This window comes from Cibotium barometz, chromosome 7, assembly GCF_041138505.1.
Source record: "Cibotium barometz isolate CiBa-2024 chromosome 7, ASM4113850v1, whole genome shotgun sequence".
Taxonomy (NCBI): domain Eukaryota; kingdom Viridiplantae; phylum Streptophyta; class Polypodiopsida; order Cyatheales; family Cibotiaceae; genus Cibotium; species Cibotium barometz.
Window position 1 is genome coordinate 36,409,460 of NC_141052.1, and position 22,090 is coordinate 36,431,549.

At 39.8% G+C, this 22,090-nt stretch overlaps 1 long non-coding RNA gene across 2 annotated transcripts; it reads right to left on the reverse strand.

Moving 5' to 3' along the window:
• Nucleotides 1–6,602: 6,602 nt before the first annotated feature.
• LOC147636939 (uncharacterized) lies at nt 6,603–7,560 on the reverse strand. Of its 2 annotated transcripts, none has more exons than XR_015266136.1 (4): nt 7,493–7,560; nt 7,364–7,410; nt 6,769–7,140; nt 6,603–6,684 (listed from the first exon to the last, which is right to left on the reverse strand). It is a non-coding gene; the product is annotated as an uncharacterized LOC147636939 (long non-coding RNA). The 2 variants fall into 2 exon arrangements; XR_015266135.1 differs by having other exon boundaries at nt 6,769–6,977; nt 7,305–7,410.
• Between the last annotated feature and the right edge of the window lie 14,530 nt (nt 7,561–22,090).

Genomic DNA, 22,090 nt, shown 5'->3' on the forward strand with positions numbered 1-22,090 from the left:
TTAAATTACGTCTCATCACATCCATTCCTCAATACATCTCATTCGTTCACATATTATATTATTCATTTCACATTCTGATTCACATGACATCTCATCTCATCCATTCGTTCATATCGACTTCTTGTCCATTCACATACATATTCACATTCATATATCCACATCCACATCCACATTCATACATCCACATCCACATCCATACATCTATTTTCACATCCATACATCCATTTTCACATCCACATTCATACATTCACATCCACATTCACATTCATACATCCACATCCATACATCCATTTCCACATCCACATCCATACATCCATTTTCACATCCACATTCATACATTCACATCCACATTCACATTCATACATCCACATCCACATCCACATCCATACATCCATTTTCACATCCACCTTCATACATTCACATCCCCATTCACATTCATACATTCACATTCACATTCACATACATCCACATTCACATTCACATTCACATCCATACATCCATATCCACATTCCACATCTATATCATTTTTTTCACATACATATAACTACATCCATTCTTTCACATACATACATCTCCATCTATTTCTCGTTCATTTTCATCTATTTGATTCGTTTCACATCCTCATATCTATTTATAGAATACAAGAGAATATTTTTTATATAAGATTTCTTTACGCATCTATTTATGCATAAATTCCATTTTAAGGAGACTAACACTTTCGAAATAAAAATCAATCTTTTATGCATCTTCCTATGCATAAATTCATTTTAAATGAGAATGACACTGTTTTATGCATCTTCCTATGCATAAATTCAAAATTGATGAAAAGAACTCTTTTGAACTAAAAATAGATTTCTTTATGCATCTTTCTATGCATAAAATTAAAATTGATGAAAATAACTCTTTTGAAATAAAAATAGATTTCTTTATGCATCTTTCTATGCATAAAATCAAAATTGATGAGAATAACACTTTTGGATTAAAATAAATTCTTTATGCATCTTTCCATACATAAATCCAATTTACTAGAAATTACACTTTTAGAATAAAAGAATTTCTCTTATGCATCTAATTTATGCATAAAATCGTTTATGATGAAAATCATACTTTTAATATAAAAAAATATCTTTTATGCATATGTTTATGCATACAAATCATTTATGATGAAAATCACTCTTTTGATATAGAAGAATTTCTTTTATGCATCTAATTTATGCATAAAATCATTTATGATGAAAATCACACTTTTAATATTAAAAAAATTCTTTTATGCATCTAATTTATGCATAAAATCATTTATGATGAAAATAACACTTTAAATATAAAAATATATCTTTTATGCATATGTTTATGCATACAAATCATTTATGATGAAAATCACACTTTTAATATAAAAATATATCTTTTATGCATATGATTATGCATACAAATCATTTATGATAAAAATCACACTTTTAATATAAAAATATATCTTTTATGCGTACTTTTATACATAGAATCAATAATGATAAAAGTAACACTTTTATAAGTTAAAAATGTCTTTTATGTTAAAAAATCCATTTTGATGAAAGTAACACTTTCATAATAAAAGAAAATTATTCCTTTATGCATAAAAATCTATTTTGATGAAAGTATCACTTTCATAATAAAAAGATTATTCTTTTATGCATGAAAATCAGTAATAATAATCAATATGCATCTTCTATGCATGAAAATGACACTTTTAGAGTATAGAATTGATAGGAATTACTCTTTTAGCATAATAAAAGATAATTCTTATTTCCAAAAATTTAACCATAACCTCCTTTGTATGGCTGACCATTTTTTAATTTTTCTTACTTAATTTTGTCTTAAAAATTAACTCTAATTGATAATAAAAAATATGCATCTTCTGTGCATGAAAATGGCACTTTTAGAGTATAGAAATGATAGGGAATACTCTTTTAGCATAATAAAAGATAATACTTATTTCCAAAGATTTTCGCCATAACCTCCTTTGTAAATTCACTTATAAAAGAGAAAACATTATAAAAAGTTTAATTCCAACAATTATCACTTAACTAGGATAAAGAAGGGTTGATTCTAAGAAGAGAGAGGGGGGAAAAGCCTTTCGATCAAGGCATAGCATCCACTTATCACTTCAAACAATCATAAACATTAGAAAAACATAAAATCAATAAAGAAAATTACAAGAATCTCTACTTACATAATTTCTTGGAGCTTTCCTTTGGCTTGATGGTTTGAGGGTTCAACTCTTGTTTGTAACAAGAGTGGCCACCAATCTTTGGAAGAGGGAAATGTCAAAAACTAGTGAATTATTAATAAATTCACAGTTCTTCGCTTGAGAGGAGTAGAGTAACAGTGCATAAACACTATTATTTTTCAACAAAGGGGGAGGCTTCTATTTATAGGAAAAATTGAGTTCCTAACCAAACAACTGATTCTAGAATTTTCCAAATCAGTTTGGTCAATTTTTGACCATTTTTAGGTCAGTTGAGCTAACTTTTTGGAACTAGACTTGAATTAGGAGAGAGGAGAGATGAAATATCTCAATTTTTGAAGATATAAAACTCAATTGCACATGTGAAGTAGGCGCCTCATTCATGAGGGGAATTCCCCCATACTGAGGTGTCAAAAATGCATCATTTCACCTAAATATCTCTCTTTTTTAACTATTAACCTTGTCCTTAGTCAACTCTTCATCTTATGTGAGTATTTACTCATTTTTGGGGATTTTCCTTTTATTCTCCTATTTATCTCCTCCCTTCATTTGGATGAATCTTATTGGTCCATAGGAACCTTAATTTAAAATTTCAAAAAAATATTCACCCCCAGGATAATGCCTCTTGAACAGATTATACTTATAAATTTCTAATGCACCTTCTGAAAATCTTTTTAAACTTCTGTTTTGGGGAAACTTATTTTAATAAGAAGAGATATTTTTCTATCCAAAAATATTCAAAATCTGAATATTCTCTCTCTAGAATATTTTCTCTCTCTAGGCCAAAACAAGGAGAAACAAGATCTTTTATATTTCTAAAGAGGGAATTGATTACAGGGGAAGATGCTGGATATCTTGATAGGCTAGGGAGGAATCTTACATTCTACCCCTCTTAAAAACGCGAGATGTCCTCATCTCGCAGGTGGAGTATGATCTCTTTCATCTTCTTCTTCTTCTTCTTCAATCACGTCCAACGTTGCTGCCTTGGAAGTGGACGAAAGTGGACGGTCGATTTGTGAACTCTCTTTGACTTCCCCTATTCTGAGGTGGAGGTCTTGCATTACTTTGGATTGAAACTGTAGGTTGGATAGAGGGTCTACCTCTGGGATTTCCTTGATTTTGGCGGATAGAAGCATGACTACCCTCGAAGGAAGGGGCTGGAGTCTGGAATCTTGATCCTTGATTTCCCTGCACTGAAAACCTTGATCCAAAAGGAGTTGGGCAATCCATGCTGCGATGTCCAAACCCTTGATAATTATAGCGTTTCACTCTCTTGTTCAAGGGTGGTACTTCTGAAGTTGAAATCCAGGGGATTGAGTTTTGGGAAAAAGACATTTCTTCCATTCTGAAACTTCCCATATCCTGGGTTTTACCCTGATATCTCTTAGGCGGAGGAAGGTTGGAATCACCTTTTGAAAGGTGATGGTGCTGGCTTTGGCGGGACTTTGACATCAAAGGCTTTGGCGAAATCCTTTGCCATTCTTACTGCTTCAGCCACCATTGAGATAGGTTTTGCATTCTTGACTAAAGTATCCAATGGCTCGTTCATTCCCCGAATGAACCTGGCCATCACTTGCTCTTCATCCAATTGAGGGGAATATTTAAGGAAAAGGGCAAAAGCCTGATGGTACTCTTCAACTGTCCAGTTTTCTTGCTTTAGTTCCAAGAACTCATTCCTCTTAATTTCAAGAAAGCCTGGGGGACAAAACCTCTTTTTGAGGTAAGCCTTGAGATTGGTCCAAGTTTGGGTATTTCGATCGAGACGGTTTGGGTATTTCGGTCGAGACGGTTTGTCTCTCGTAGTGGTTTTTCCATGCCACTCTAGCTATCTCCACTATCTTTAGCCTTACAAGAGCCATTTTCCTCTTCTCATTGTACCCGGTGACATCGAAGTATTCTTCTATTGATTCGATCCACTTCTCCAACAGTCTCGCCCAAGTTTTCCCCTTCACCCTTGAAAGGTCCAGGCTGCGAACTATGAAGAGTTTTACGAACATCCAGGTCGAGCTCTTCTTCATCGAGTTGGGGGTTAACATTTCTACCACGACGACCTCGATCCATGTTCCTATCAATACAAAAATTCTTGTTAAGTCTCTTTATTTAAGATTCATAGGGATCATCATTTTTCAATCAGAATCCAAATCAACTCATCAGTTCTCAACCAGAATTTAAAAATCATATCAACCACATTCGAATTCATCACAACTGGATAGCATTAATGCTTATAATTTCAAGTCTTAGGTGTACTCATATATACTACCAGTAAAGAGCTGCAGTTATACCCTTGGTATATACGGGTAGTCATGGTTCTTGGAACTATAAGATAAATACCATCATGTCTAGGCCTCAAGCAAGTCAGGGATTCAATTGCGGTACTTCCATCTGAAGACCCAATTACCAATTTACGAATTTCACTTTGAATTTCAAATTGTATGAATTTTATCATACAATTACAACCTTTTAGTGCTTCTTGATAAATTTTTGACATATTTGGCTTCTCGGTTGATCCTCATTAGCCAAATAGCTCTGATACCAACTGTAAGATCCCTGACCCCACTGCGCAACGAATTCTGGGATGCTAGCAACAGAAGTAGCACTTCTTGCGTGGGGCAGGGTCCCACACTCGGGGCCTCGGCCACGGATATCCAGACAAGAGACTAATCCATCGGTTTTTCCAAAACCGAACCCGAAAAACTTCCTTTGCTCGGAAAGCACACGCGATTCCACCAGGATAACTTTTTCCTAACGCAATCAAAAGCCTTAACTAACTGAACTAATCTGACCAAACTCGTAAGTTCCATAGTCAGATCAAAGGACAGATTGCACTTGGATCATAGAGACCAACGCTTTTCTCCTCATCGAGAGGCACAGCCGTTGATCCTTTTTTCATAGAATAATTTTTATCCGGGATTTACTTCATCTATCGAACTAAACAGAAATTGAGTCTCGATTTATGGATCCATCAGTCCAACCTAACCCCATCCAGTCCCATGGGTTAGTAGCAAACTGCCCAACCACTGTAGTGATGGGATCCAATTAGGAATTTGGTTAGGTTTTATCTCGGGTACCATCCCAGGCCCCCTAACCGGATGTTCATGCAAAAAGTCAATATTAGGTAATTTGGGAAAAATCTCACATTTTGGGAATCAATTACTCCATATAGTTTTGGACATATCTTAAACATACTAACTCTAAATTTATCAGAGATCATAGATTTAGATTCTACTCTTCAAGATCTTTCCAATGATATATCACATGAGGGGGTTTTGACAAATTTTTGGACAAGTTCACCATGCTCCCATTTTTCAAATGGGAATGGGATTTTTCCCAAATTATCTAATATGGTGTTCAAACATAAAACTAGTCACACCACTTACACACGGGGATTTTTTTTGCGAGCTTTTTTTGCCGAGCTTTTTGGAGCAATGAACAAGGAGTCTGAGCTTTGCAAAGGACCATGAACTTACTATGAGCTTTGTAAAGGACCAAGAACTTACTTACATATAAATAACAAGCTTCGAAAGATCAACATACAAAATATACATATACATATACCTATCTAAATTCATGCACCTCATACATATACACATACAAAATATACATATACATAGATACATGCAAGAGGTACCTACATACTAACATATATACATACATACTTTCTTACTTACTTAAATATGTATAATAATTTACATATATACATATACCTATCTAAATTCATGCACCTCATACATATACACATACAAAATATACATATACATACATACATGCAAGAGCTACCTACATACTAACATATATACATACATACATACATACATACTTTCTTACTTACTTAAATATAAAAAACAATCCTTTAAAGATAAAAAATGTATATACCGATCTTTAAAGTTCCAAACCATGAAAATCTCAATTACAAAGTCTTTTGATTCACATCATACTTATTGATATAATTATATATATACATATATCTACCTAAATTCATACACCTCGTACAAATACATATACATACATACATACAAGAGCTACCTACGCATCACTAACATATATACATACATTACATACATACTTTCTTACTTACTTAAATATATAACACAATCTTTAAAAGATAAAAAATGTATATATCGATCTTTAAACTTCTAAACCATATCAATCTCAATTACAAAGTCTTTTGATCTACAAATTATAGCATTCTTCTACGTGTCATTCCCGACCTAATGAGAAATCTCCCAGACATGCTTTGGCTACCTCCATATCATTCTCTATCCCCATATAGTGCCTTTTTAACTCTTGGCATGCATGTCCCAAGCCTCCACATCCCACAAAAACATGCTTTGGCTACCTCCATATCATTCTCTATCCCTATATAGTGCCTTTTTAACTCTTGGCATGCATGTCCCAAGCCTCCACATCCCGCAAAAACGTCCAAGACACCATCTCCTTCACTTGAGAAGGTCTCCACTAGCCACCTACAATGAAATGCAATCATAAATGTGCATCTAAGTATTTTGAAAAAGTAGCTATGAAAATGAACAGAATAAAAATTGTCTCACCTAAAGAACATAGGAGATCTTTCTGCACCACCTCGAATGTAGCACTCCAAGACCATCGTGCGTTGGAATGGATGCTTCTTATTCTTCTCAAAAATGAAATTTCGTTGAGCGTTGAATAACTTCTTTGAAACATTTTGCCTAGCCTCACGATCAATAATAGGGACATGGCAATTTACTCGATAGAACATACTAAGCGCCAATGTATCCACCTACCATAACGAGAAAACATTATGTTTGGATATCCATACCACATAACATGTATACATAAAGGGAAATATTTGAGAGATTATGACTTACCCGTTCTCCATTCTCATACAAATAACTTGATTCCACATGAACAGACATTGTTCGATGCATGACCAATCCAACTTTCTTTCTCATGGAATATATTTTAGGAAGTTGATCCATTAGACTCAAACACACAAACCAACCCTCATCAGCCACACAAACAAACCAACAAAACTAAGTGTGGCACGTATCAATGATGAAGAAACTTGATTCCATGAGGGACACCCATCTGTATCTACATTAACAACCTATAAACTTGTAGGAAAGTCAGCCCATACGAGGCGAGCCACTATATCTGAGGGAGCACCTCTATGAGATAGAGCCTTGGGAATCTTCATCAAGAATTCTTCCACACTATAACAAAAAGATTTATGATGTTTTGTTTTGGTAAGTATAACTTGGAAAACTAATTATATGGTGAAATTATTCTTTTTACCTATCTGAGCCCTCCGAAAGAGTGTGGACGTCTACCAGCAATATGTGTGAAGAACATCTCTCACCTGCAAGTAAACAAGACAAAAAATGAGATGTATTTCGAAAGCACACTCTTCTCAAAATAAATTTGCGATGGAAAGTACTCTTACTAGTCATGTCCATGATGTCATGTTTTCCTGACACCTCCCCCTCTTGAAGATGCTCTAGAGGGTCTCTCTCTTGAAGATGCTCTGGAGGGTCTCTCTCTTGAAGATGCTCTGGACGATGATTGCCATCCCAAACAAGAAACTTCTTACCCCACTGAGATCCTCCCACTCAGTTCCTCTGATTTCATCCTCAAATCTGTCATGTTGTACCACCCAGTATGGTCCCCATTCTTGCAAGTCTATTTGTGTGACCGCGAAATACATAGAGCTTCTGGGACGTGTAAGTGAAACTAAAAAAGGAGGAGATGCTTCGACATAGCCATGGCAGTCAAAGGAAACACGAAACACCTCAAGTTGGCTAGAAACTGTACGGATGGCTTCATTTGGAATCAGCCTGCATAAAGGGACCAATGGGGTAGAGGAATTACGTTGCACAAAAAACTTACTGAATACATCACCAAGCAATCCCAATTCAATATATTTTCCAAGAAGCCTTCTATGGATCTCCCCTTGACCAGTACTAGATTCAGGCATCTCCATGTGAGTTGGAGGAGGTGAGCTCATTGAGCCAATTTCGTTCTCCAACACAAACGCTTCTTCCTCATAAACAAGAGAATTATGCGCTTCTGTTTCCTCTCTAATAGGAGAGATACATGTGAGGACATAGGTGTCCGTGATTGAGCTTCCTCGCTAAGAGTCAAACAAACACGCCCAGATCTAAGTGAGTATCCCCCCCTGTTGTCTGTAAGACACACACACCAAGCCCAAGTAAGCATATCTAAAAACATTAAAACACAATCTCATTAGAATCTTGGCTATTCACATCATATACCTTTCTTAGTCTTTGCCTGTTGTTTTCCTGCTTTTCTTGGAGCCATCTGTCTCTCTTTTGCCCTGAATATGAGTAGCAAACAGTTTGAGCTGAATGACAGATAGAGATGATCAACCTCACACATAAACCCTACTTCATGTCTATAGGAAAACATCAACCTCACACACAACCTTACTACATGTCTAAGAAAACATTCACGATGGTGAAAGCTCTAGAGGCTAGCACACAACTTCAAAGAGTAGATCTCAGTAAGCTCACAAGGCATGATACCAAAACCAAGATCGGGCCATAACTATAGGCTCTATTCAAAGAAACCTCTAGGAAAGAAACACTCACCCATCATCAACTAATGGGCCCCACTGTGCTGGATCCACCATGCCCAAACCAGCCCCAATAGTGCCAGGCCCATCTAGTTTTTTGGAAACCATAGAATTGGACTGGATGTAGGGAGTATTAGATTACTTGAATAAATGCATGACAAATGTCCCCAAAAATAAATGTCCAAACTACAAACAATCATAAGGAAAAAAGATGTGGCATGTTCTTAGAGCACAAAGTCACAGAAGAATTGAGGAGCTAGCAAGAACCACCATAGGAAGAACTGCATAATCTTGAAGAGAGCATAAGCCAATCAAGTGGAAAACCTACAAAGGCAGCTAACAGAGATCCAAGAGGCCAAGAAAGGGCTAGGACAAGATCACCATAGCCTCATCTCCATCCTCCACCTATAGTAGCCGAGGGATACTACCAAGGGAAGAGTCAAATATGGGTACCAAGGAAGGGGGGTGACATTCATTTTTAAAGGTATCCTTATAAGCTTAAATAGGGGCCTATTAGTGAATCCCTCGGGATCTCATCAGATCAGTCTTGAGTGAAATTGTCCAAGAGTAGGGTTGTTAAGCTGAGTGGAATCATTGAGTTGAGTGGGATTGTCATGATTTGAGTTCACAGAGTGCTACGATCCTAGAAAATAGAATCTTTATGGAGCTTAGATTTACAATCATTTTATATCCATACATGCACATTGGGATTAGTTGTATTGATGATTACCTTGTGAGAATAAGAAAAAAACATAGATTTACAATCATTTTATATCCATACATGCACATTGGGATTACATTGGGATTAGTTGTATTGATGATTACCTTGTGAGAATAAGAAAAAAACATAGAGTTTGAAGAATATACACATGCTTGCAAGCTTAGTATCTGAATTGAATTCGACAACTATATACATGATGCCTTAAAACACATAAAAGACTACACATCTCCCCCCTTGCCCCCGTTGCTCCAGCCACCCCAGGCTCCCGACAGAGCCTGGGGATGGTCTGCGCTAGCCATCCCCAGGCTCTGCTGGGAGCCTGGAGTGGCTGGAGGGATAATTAACTGGATGGACAAAAGGCTTGCAACCCAGCCCACCATAGTGTGTTTGCCAGGCCAGCCAGATGTGGAGTTCGAGCAGTTCGCGGGCTACGTGAGCGTCGCCGACGATGCAGACACTGCCGGAGAGGGCGGACGGGCACTCTTCTATTGGCTCACGGAGGCAGCCACTAATGCGGCCTCAAAACCTCTCATTATGTGGCTCAATGGAGGTGATTATGTGCAATTGATGAATGATCGTTAGTCTTTAGGATGAGTAAATACGACGTTTTATGGCATGAGTAAATACGGCATTTTACGGCATGCTCTGCGGTGTGAGTGCAGGTCCCGGGTGCTCCTCGCTAGCGTTCGGAGCGATGGGCCATTCCACATCAATTCAGACTCTAGTTCCCTCTACATGAACGATTTCTCGTGAAACAAACGTGATCACAAGCTTGGTTCATGACCTACCGTTCGGTCGCTGACACTGTAAGCATGCTTTATTTTACGCACGAGAAAAACACATCTTACGATCCTTTTTGTTCTGCCCTGCAGTCGCTAACGTGATCTTCTTGGAGGCTCCTGCTGGTGTGGCTGCCTCCGTGAGCCAGTAGTAGAAGAGTGCCCGTCCGCCCTCTCCGGCAGTGTCTACGTCGTCGGCGATGCTCACGTAGCCCGCGAACTGCTCGAACTCCACATCTGGTTGGCCTACGCACTAGTCCTCACCAGCCTTAGCGTCGCCGAACGTCTCAGAGCTGTTGTTAGTGTAAGAGAAACCCACACCAGCAGGAGCCACCCCAGGCTCCCGGCAGAGCCTGGGGATGGTCTGCGCTAGCGCAGACCATCGCCAGGCTCTGCTGGGAGCCTGGGGTGGCGGGCCAAGTGCAGCTTTGATTCTCAACAAAACCCTTTGTTTGATATGACAAAGACTTAGAAAGCTTTACAGGGTATGCAAAAAAAAATGTTGATTATTGCTCAAAAGAAAATGCCAAAGCATGCGTTTGTTGGACTCTGCGTTTTCTTTTTCTCTTTTTTTTTCTCAAGTCGAGATGATGATGGCCTTCAATGCAAGCTGGTGGTGATGATAGGCACCGACGACTGTGTGGTTGAGGCCAAAAATACGAGTCTACAAGGCTGACTGGGCATAGAAGGAGTCGGTGGTGGCAGGCACAGCGAGGCGAATGTGGTGCTTGTTGAGAATCAAAGCTGCACGTGGCCAGCCACCCCAGGCTCCCGGCAGAGCTTGGGGATGGTCTGCGCTAGCGCAGACCATCCATGTACTGCTGGATCAGCTTCATGTCTCGGACGGGCAGGGACGTTTGCAAGCATGGAGCGAGGGCCCGCACAGACGCCTGTGTGGAGAGCAGCATACCCACAGCACTGGAGAGCCAGCTCAGACCGAGGAGGGATGACTTGGAGTCGCCAGCCTGTGTAAGAAGTTCCTGGAAGCAGTGTGCCAGATCAGCCTCGAATGCTTGCAAGGCAGATGCAGTCTCGGTGTAGACGCGGGACTGGCGCTTGTTACACTGAAGGCGGCAAAGAAGGGAGGAGAGGAAAGACCTGGAAGCCATAGTACTGATGGTCTGCGCTAGCGCAGACCATCCCCAAGCTCTGCCGGGAGCCTGGGGTGGCTGGCCACGTGCAGCTTTGATTCTCAACAAGCACCACATTCGCCTCGCTCTGCCTGCCACTGCCGACTCCTTCTATGCCCAGTCAGCCATGTAGACTCGTATTTTTGGCCTCAACCACACAGTCGTCGGTGCCTATCATCACTACCAGCTTGCATTGAAGGCCATCATCATCTCGACTTCTTGAGAAAAAAAAAAGAGAAAAAGAAAACGCAGAGTCCAACAAACGCATGCTTTGGCATTTTCTTTTGAGCAATAATCAACATTTTTTTTTTTGCATACCCTGTAAAGCTTTCTAAGTCTTTGTCATATCAAACAAAGGGTTTTCTACATCATCAAACATCAGCGTCTACATCATTATCATCATGTGCATTAACCTTCATCCTCGGGTAGTCGCCAAAGGCCAATGCTCCCTTTTCCATGGTATTCACCAAAGGCTGGCCTCACGTATGTCCATGGCTGCTGTAGGTATTCACCTCCTACAAGTTCCCAAGACTGTAGAGACCACTCCTTCCGCTAGCATAACACCCAATACGTGAAGGCCCACTACTATGACTTCTACTGGAACTACCGTAAATCTCCCCTTGCCCCTGTTGCTCCAGCCATGCGCTAGCATCACCAGGCTCTGCCCCGGGAGCCTGGGGTGGCTGGCCACAGGCTGCTTGCCTACGCAGCCACTCCTACGCTCCCTTGTCCAAGAGTATTCGCCAAAGGCGCTCCCTTTTCCATGTTATTCACCAAAGGCTGGCCTCACGTATGTCCATGGTTGCTGTAGGTATTCACCTCCTGCAAGTTCCCAAGACTGTAGAGACCACTCCTTCCGCTAGCATAACACCCAATACGTGAAGGCCCACTACTATGACTTCTACTGGAACTACCGTAAATCTCCCCTTGCCCCCGTTGCTCCAGCTACCCCAGGCTCCCGGGGCAGAGCTTGGGGTGGCTGGAGCAACGGGGGCAAGGGAGGCATCATGACCGGTTAAACCGGTCTCCTTCTCCACCTCCACCTCCACCTCACCCTCTCCCTCACCATCGCCGTCGCCACCAACATAGCCGCCACGTCCAACATAGCCGCAATCTTCTCCACCGCCACCTCCAACATAGCCGCCGGCTCTCAATTTAACAGAAAAAGAACAGCAGAGAGAACAGTACCTCTTTTCACAGATGCGTTCGCCCGTTGGCCCGTTTGCCTGCTGAGTTGAGAGTACCCTAAAATATATGTACCATATATGTGTGTGTGTGGCCTAAAATATATATAGCCTAAAGATAGATACATACATATACACACATATATATGGCTAAAAATATATTAAGCTATAGATAGACACACACACACATTTTTCAATGGTTCAATATGTGTGGCATACTTTTTTAAAACTTTTATATTATTTATGTTATTGAAATTGTGTGTGTGTGTGTGTGAGTGTGTGTGTGTGTGCGTGAGAGAGAGAGAGAGAGAGAGAGAGAGAGAGAGAGAGAGAATATGTGATGCACAACAAAGAGAAAACTCATGCTCTTTTAAAACTTTTTTAAACATTTAGGCTCAAAAGAGAGAGAGAATATAGTTTAGTCTAGGTATTTATATATTGATGTATATATATATATATTAGTCTAGGTATTTATTAGGTTACACACACACACACACACACATATTAAACTATATGTATTTTAATAAATGTGTGTGTGTGTGTGTGTAGCCTAATAGATATATAGTCTAATATATCTATATATCCTAAAATAGATAAAAGGCTAGTCTCTTTGTAAATACACACACACACACACACTAAAATATATATATCCTAATAGATTCTTAGCCTAAAATATATACAATATAATATATCCTAATAGATTCTTAGCCTAACATATATACAATATAATATATAAATATAGACATGTGTGTGTGTGTGTATTTACAAAGAGACTAGCCTTTTATAAAAATAATACTTACCAATAAATGTATATATTTGTATATTTTTTTATATATTTGTAGATACATATATATTTGTATATTTTTTATTAAAAAAATTTTATCGTCCATTCTCAATCGTGATTGCTCTACCTTGTTTTATCATTTCAACCGCCTTCATTCTCAATCGTGATTGCTCCACCTTGTATTATCATTTCAACCGCCTTCATTCTCAATCGTGATTGCTCCACCTAGATACCTGATCTTCTATTTTTGTTTCATAAAGTCCCACCTGTTCCTTTGTTTTTATATTTTCATTTCACATTTTTGTCTCTCCTGTCCTTTCTACATCTTCGTATTGCCTTCCCTATGGAGCCACACTGTCACCTTTGAGTGGGAGCTTGATGGCTGCAGCAAAAAATCTCAAACTTTAATACTTTTCCACCAGACCACGCTCCTATGGACACGTCCAGTAACATCAAACATGTCTGTAAGTTGTACCGTGCATATTAGATATTGTGTTGGTACTTTGGAGTGCCATAGGCTCAGGTGTCCTTTTTACTTGAACAATAAAAGGTATAACAACACCTTCTTTCATGGACATCTGACAAAAAAGATTGCAGTTGGACTTCTGACAGAGGATGAGAAAACTAAAATAGTTTGTCACTTTTGTCGCAAAACTACACACTGTGTGCAAGTGTGTAGATGTGTTGCGTATTACGTAATGCCTCGTGACATAACTATTACAAGAATGATGCTCCACACTGGGCTGCATGAACATCCAATTCAGCCAGGAACTTCAAGGTCAATGTTGAAGCGCGTGAAAATGTTTGTTTCTCAAGTGTTGAAAGCCCAGAGAAGTGCAGATCCTCGAAAAATACAGATGGATATTGTGAAGGATATGCTGTTTTTCTCCATGATGAATCAAAATGATGAGCTACCTATAAGTACTGGGGATCATGAGCTCTGTAATTTTTTGGAGGAGTTGAGTCCTTTTGTGGAAAACCAGAGGTGAGTATCCATTCTGTAACTTAATTATATTTGGATGTATTATCAGATGGGGAAGCACAAAAGTGAGGGACCAAGCTTGAGCAAGTTGCTGGACAAGGTGGCAGTAAGGTCAAGACCAACACCACCACAAGTGGCTCGCATGGCCCATGAAACAGTAGCTAATACTCCTATGCATGAGGATTCAAGGCCTCTACATGAAGATAAGGAGACTATTCAACGGAAGAGGGTGAGGACAATGGAAGTAGACCAATGCTCACATCGTCCAGGTTATGTAATGCAGAGCAGACATCGTCAAAACTGGGGAACAGCAAAAAGAGTAAGTTTTGGAGATAGATCTCTAGAACAAACGGTGCAGCAAGTCACGCTTCAAGGGGAGGACCAAAAAGTCCAATGACTGGGGAGGAAACAAAGATGTCGGACATGAAGAGCCTAAACAACATTATGGCACAATGAGCGGAGAACAAATGCATATAAAGGAAGAGGCCGTTGGGACGCACAATGTGGGCCATTAGACGAACCCCATTGAACTCAAAAGTCAAATGTTTGGGAGGTAGTGATGGAAGACTTAAGTGCAACTCATACATACAGGAAAGCTCTATTGGAGTTGTTGCCCCTAGCTTCTACTCAGAGAGACGACATCCTGGTCTGGGAGGGCCAAAGGCTCAAATGATGTGGTTTTGTCCTTCAGATGTTTCACACACATGGCATGTAGATCCAAACATAATATACAAGCCATCATACCCAGATATGTGGAAAGTGGATGTTGGGACCAACATAACCAGCCAAGAGGTAGAGAAATTAGTAAAGGCAGGGTTCAAGTTAGATGTTACTCATGAAGAACCTTTTGTGTCAGGGGTGGGAGAAACGTCCACACAAGCAGCGGGCAACAAAGAAAGTGACAAGAGGCCACATCATGCTATACAGAAAACAAAGAGATCAACCAAGTGGCGGCATTGGATTTCCAAAGAAGCAGAAAAGAAGATTGGTAGTGCCGAGGCCATGACAGCGACAGTCCTTAATGAGAGTGCAATGCAGCCGTCCCCCTACTCTATTTTTCATTTGGCATGTGAGAGTGGAGAGGACTATTTTATACACATCAAGGTACAACCTTGGTGTACATGTCCTGTTTTCATGATGCAAAGAGAATCTAGAGGAAAGTCTTACGTTGCATGTAAGCATATCTATTTTGTCTTCTTGCGAGTTTTGGGATTACATAAGAATGAGGATATGGTAATGCATCAACCGACACTATCACCAAAGGAAGTAGGCAATATACTATCACGTCCTCAAAGCAAGGATGTTTGTGCCTATACTTAAGCTTTAATCAAGCCTTTCATGTTCGTGCCTACTTAAGCTTGTAAGGAAATGTGAAGTCAATCTTTTTGTAAGAAAATTTGAACCCAATATTTTTGTCTTGCTTTGGGATGGAGTATACTGTCACGTACTCTAAAGTCTTATTGTAGGTAGCTTGTGACGCTATGGTTGTACCAACCATATATCTTCTTGTAAGAAAATGTGAACTCAATCTTTTTGTAAGAAAATATGAGCCGGGTATACTTGTTTTTACTTGTGTGGAAATAAATATTGGAAGAAAGGTACATAGATAGGTATGTTTGTGCCTACATTTAAGTTTCTTTGACATAAAATGTGTGTTTATATGTAGGAAGGTAGGTAGGTAGGTATGTAGGTATGTATGTATGCATGCATGTATATGTTTGGGAGTATGCATGCATGCATGCATGCATGTATGTATGTATTGTACAAATGTGTGTATATATGTATGTATGTATATATGTAGGAAGGTAGGTAGGTAGGTAGGTAGGTGTATTTGAGAATATGCATGTATTTATGTATGTATGTATGTGAATGTATTTATTTCTCTTTCATAAATACTTACTATATAAAAGCTCACCAAAATGTATCATTTTTCTTACAAGCTCACATAAAACTATCTTATCTCCAAAAAGCTCGCCAAATAAAGCTCGCAAAAAAATCAAACCCCTTACACACCCAATATGAAATTGCCTTTTTCACAGATTCAGTCATCTTTAAAACAATCATTTAATGAAACCATAGTATCACTGATCACAATCCTCCAAAATATCTGGTTGAATCTTAATTTCTAATCATTCCTTCATCAGAGTATCTATGGCATCATTGGCAACCAGAACGCTCACCATCTATTCACTCAGGGGCCTTTTCAATAGTTCCTAGCTCATAGTACTCGGCAATATAATCACTTATAAAAATCAAGATGAAATCTCCGTTGAAGATCAGCAAGATCAACCAGCATATCCATACAAAAGAGCCATGGACTCATCCGTTGAGGACCAGCAAGGTCAATCAACCAGATCCATGCCCGGTTTCAAAAAACAACTCTTACTCTTTGTTCCAATATCTTCCACGATGCACGTGTGGGTATCTTCGTCGACCCAGAGCCCGAGCACCGTATGGTCAGCACCCTCTAGGATCCTTCGCATGTCACCTAGCGCTTCACTCATAGGCCGCTTCCTTGGTCCCTCATCCACCGTACCGGAAGCTCACCATTTAAATCGAACCGAGGCTGGTCAAGACCTCGGGTGACCTTGCTACTTGAGACGTCCTCCATTGACTCTCCGTCAGCTGTTGCAACTTATCAGGTAGGTCTCCACGACCACATTCTCAAGACAGTCAAAATGCTTCCCTAACATTCTTGACATAAAACAGTCATTTACAAATAGATCACAAATACAGTTTCTATAAAGAATTCACATCTTTCTAGTTTGTTCCACATCAATCCATATTGCTTAACCCAATTCCAATTCATAAGTATATCAATTCTTGACCAGATACATCATTTTCCATCCCATCTCATCAAATTCATTCACTTCACATAACATCCATTCCTATCTTTCTTAATTTAAATTACATCTCATCACATCCATTTCTCATTACATCTCATTCGTTCACATATTATATTATTCATTTCACATTCTGATTCACATGACATCTCATCTCATCCATTCGTTCATATCGACTTCTTGTCCATTCACATACATATTCGCATTCATATATCCACATCCACATCCACATTTATACATCCACATCCATACATCCATTTCCACATCCACATCCACATCCATACATCCATTTTCACATCCACATTCATACATTCACATCCACATTCACATTCATATATCCACATCCACATCCATACATCCATTTCCACATCTACATCCATTTCCACATCTACATCCATACATCCATTTTCACATCCACATTCATACATTCACATCCACATTCACATTCATACATCCACATCCACATCCATTTCCACATCCACCTTCATACATTCACATCCCCATTCACATTCATACATTCACATTCACATTCACATACATCCACATTCACATTCACATTCACATCCATACATCCATATCCACATTCCACATCTACATCATTTCTTTCACATACATATAACTACATCCATTCTTTCACATACATACATCTCCATCTATTCCTCGTCCATTTTCATCTATTTGATTCGTTTCACATCCTCATATCTATTTATAAAATACAAGAGAATATTTTTGATATAGGATTTCTTTACGCATCTATTTATGCATAAATTCCATTTTAAGGAGACTAACACTTTCGAAATAAAAATCAATCTTTTATGCATCTTCCTATGCATAAATTCATTTTAAATGAGAATGACACTTTTGAATTAAAAAGCAATCTTTTATGCATCTTCCTATGGATAAAATCAAAATTGACGAAAATAACTCTTTTGAACTAAAAATAGATTTCTTTATGCATCTTTTTATGCATAAAATTAAAATTGATGAAAATAAATCTTTTGAAATAAAAATAGATTTCTTTATGCATCTTTCTATGCATAAAATCAAAATTGATGAGAATAACACTTTTGGATTAAAATAAATTCTTTATGCATCTTTCCATACATAAATCCAAATTAGTAGGAATTACACTTTTAGAATAAAAGAATTTCTCTTATGCATCTAATTTATGCATAAAATTATTTATGATGAAAATCATACTTTTAATTCAAACCTTAAGTCATTACATTATGGAAGGAGACCAAATGTACCCAATGTACTTAGCAGCCCCCATGCCGCGGGCCAGAAACATGATTAGGATGGTTAAACGACCACCCATATAGTGCTATGATTGCGTGGGACCTCACCAAGTGGCCGAGTGTCCCAATAGGAAAGGGATGGCGAGTACCTTTGTAGGTTCTCCCACCCCCTGACTCCCATGTGTGTTGGGTGTGGTATTGATCACATGTATATAAGGCCACTAAGACCTGGAACAATAGGAAGGGCTCACAAAGCAAATCCGAGCACCAGTCTTAACTTGTTGAGCGTTAGAGATGGTTTCATCAGAGCAGTCCCACTTAACATTATAATAACTAGACTGTAGAACAAGCAGAGGGCCACAACTCACACTGCAACAGCATCAACCTCACGAGACCAGGGCCAAGCTAGTTCCCCTGAACAAGCATGAGTGACTAGGCACTCAAGAAAGAAAGCCACAAAGATTGGCAAAGGCAAGTGCCGAGTGGTTATCAAAAGTGGTTCAAAAGATGGCACAACAACTCATGCATCAACTTCTTCGTCTTTTGAAGAAGAAGACTTGCTACACTCTGTCGCCCGAGCCAACAAACCTATCGACACGCACCAACTACCAAAAAATCTCACTGAATATCCTAATCCTATAAAAGAAAAAGAGAGACTCTTGGTGGGGCAACCCAAGAGTTGGTCAAGGAATGCCAAGCGCAAATGGAAGATGAGCCTCTTACAGCCTATCTGGAACCATGCTCATCGGTCTCAAATCTGAGACTTGTGGGAAGAAGCTCAAGTATATCCTAGAGAGCTCCCCATACCATTCACCCCCACAAATGCTAACAGAAGTAGTAGCTCCCCCAACAGGGAGACAAGGTGGCTGAATATCTTAGAAACCTAGGGGATGAACATCTTAGGAGAACGAGCACTGAAATCCCTGTTCCCATCCCTTACACTCAAAGGAGCTTAAGACTAAGCCAAACCAACCTTCCTCATGGGACAGCCCCAGCTCCAAGAGACATTGCGGGTCTCTCCTTCTTCCTCTCTTCTCTGATCCAAATCCCTATCGGCACCTTGCTCCAAGGTAGCCCAAGTTTATGGAATTATCTGAAAGACTGGATGAAAGGATGCCTCGAGGCATGCATGCACGAAACTATGGAGCCTAAGAGCTCTAATGAATTCGAGGAAGAAGAATTTCTTATACCCCATAAGGTAATTAGCACCCCAACGATTCGAGTGAATAAGCTCGGACAATACTTCAAAGGAGACGAACTCAATGTGGCTTTACCAATAATCTTCGATGGCTTCCAATTTACAACAATCTTGGATGGAGGACCAAGAGTGAGCATAGCTACAAAGCAACGTAAAATGGGGAGCACCTGCCTTGGATGACACTTCATTATTGGTCTCAAACTTGCTGATGGAGCCACAGCTAGTAGACCCATCGATATACTAAGAGATCTTAAAATTAAGATCCTCGGAACTACTTACCGTCACACCTTTGTGATGATGAATTTAGGATGTCAGCCAGTTCTGATGTCTACATCCTTGGCATACCCTTCCTAAGAGAATCAAAAATGATTCATGACTAGGATACCGACCACATATACATTTGGAGAAAAGATCAAACATTCAAAATCAATCTACGCACCTGGAAGGTACACCCCATGAGCGGTAGACCATTTACAGAGGACTCTGTACAACATGATCTACTGCAATCCATTTGTGCCAGATGTGCCACAAGCACTTGAAGATGAAAAGGATAGTGAAGGGTATACACTTCTTCTAGAGCCGCGAGACTCTGAGAACTGGATGCATATCCTTGCTACCTTGGACATTTTGCCTAGACGCACTAGCACAAGGTTTGTCACAGCAGAAGAGGAGGAGATTACATCTCTATATATGCTTAGTTCAGCATACTTGCCCAATGTTGCCACCCAAGAATCCAAACAAGTTATTAGAACAAAGCCATCAAGGGGTGCGCGCTCCCATAGAACTCATAGGCCTAAGGGATTCCTTGGGCCAGAATGATACATCTTCCCAAACGATTCAGATACTCATTGGCTCAAGTATGTTGGGGTGGTGGAAGCACATGACCACTTCAATGAAATGTGGCAAAAGGAGTTTATTGATAGCTCCCTTTTTATCCTCACAACCATTCCATAGCCAGCAGGGCTCGTCGAGTCCAAACTAGAATCAGAGAAGCTTTGCCACTCATCGTGCAAAGCATGCAACAAAAAGTTAGCACCACTGGTTGAAAAAGAAGTCAAAAGGCTAGTTTATGAAGAAAGTGCTAAAGCCGAAGATACTAGATAGGTACCTAAACATTTCAAGACCTCCCAGATGGCATAATAAATTTTTCCAAAGGTCTAATAGTGGGAAATTGGGGACCTCTTATGATGGTCCAGCCAAGGCCAAGGTCAAGGAGATAAATTTCACAAGCCTAGGAGAGGACCCGAGACTGGCGTATATTGGAGAAGACCTCTCTATAGAAGAAGAGACCGAGCTTATCGCTCTCTTAAAAGAATTTCGGGATTTCTTCGCCTAGAAGTACACGGACATGAAAGGTGTACCTCCTAAAGTAGTCCAGCACACCATTCCAATGGTTGATGGAGCCAAGCCGATCAAACAACGGGCTTATCCAATGAACCCAAAATACTCCAAGATGGTCCGCCCCAAAGAGATCAACAGACTCATCAATGCCGAATTTATCTACGAGATTGAGCATATGGAATAGGTATCACCCATTGTAATAGTGCCCAAGAAGAATGAAAAAGTCAGAGTGTGCGTCGACCTCCTTAAGAAAGTCAATGCCACCACCATCAGGGATCATTATCCCTTACCTTTCACAGAACACGTGCTAGAACGAGTAGCAAGAAAGGAATCCTACAGCTTCCTTGATGGATTCTCTAGGTACAATAAGGTACTGATCGATCCCAAGGACCAGCACAAAATAGTCTTTGCCACCCACTGAACGGGGAACATGTGCATACTGTGTTATGCCCTGTGGGCTAACCAATGCCCTTAGTACCTTCCAATGTCTCATGTGCATGGCTTACAAGGAATATCTTTGGAAATTCCTTGAGGTCTTCAAGGATGACCTTTGTGTTAATTCCTCCTTAAAGGAGCACCTTGCATGTTTACGTAAAGTGCTAGAAAGGTGTAGGCTATATCGCATCTCATTGAACCCACTAAAATGCCAATTTTTTGTTTGACATGGAGTAATCCTGGGACACATCATCTCCAGGCAGGGAATCTCTACTGTGACAACAAAGTGTGGCTCATCCTAGAGCTTCCCCCACCCACTAACTTCAAAGGAGTCTAGCGCTTCATGGGGCATGTCGGCTACTATCAGCGATTCATTTTCATGCATGTTAATATTGGTTGACCTCTTTATAGACTCCTCATCATCTTTGAGTGGACTGAAGAATGCCAAAGCACTTACACTATGCTCAAAAAAACCTTGGCAAGTGCTCCAATTCTTAGATCCCCCAATTGGGACATCATTTTTCACGTCCACATTGATGCCTCAGCTTTTGCTTCTGTTAGCTTTGTGCTAGCCCAATCGGCGGGAGAACACAAGATGGATTTCCCCATTAGCTTTGCGAGGTGCCAACTCAATGAAGTGGAGAGAAACTATACCACGACTAAGAG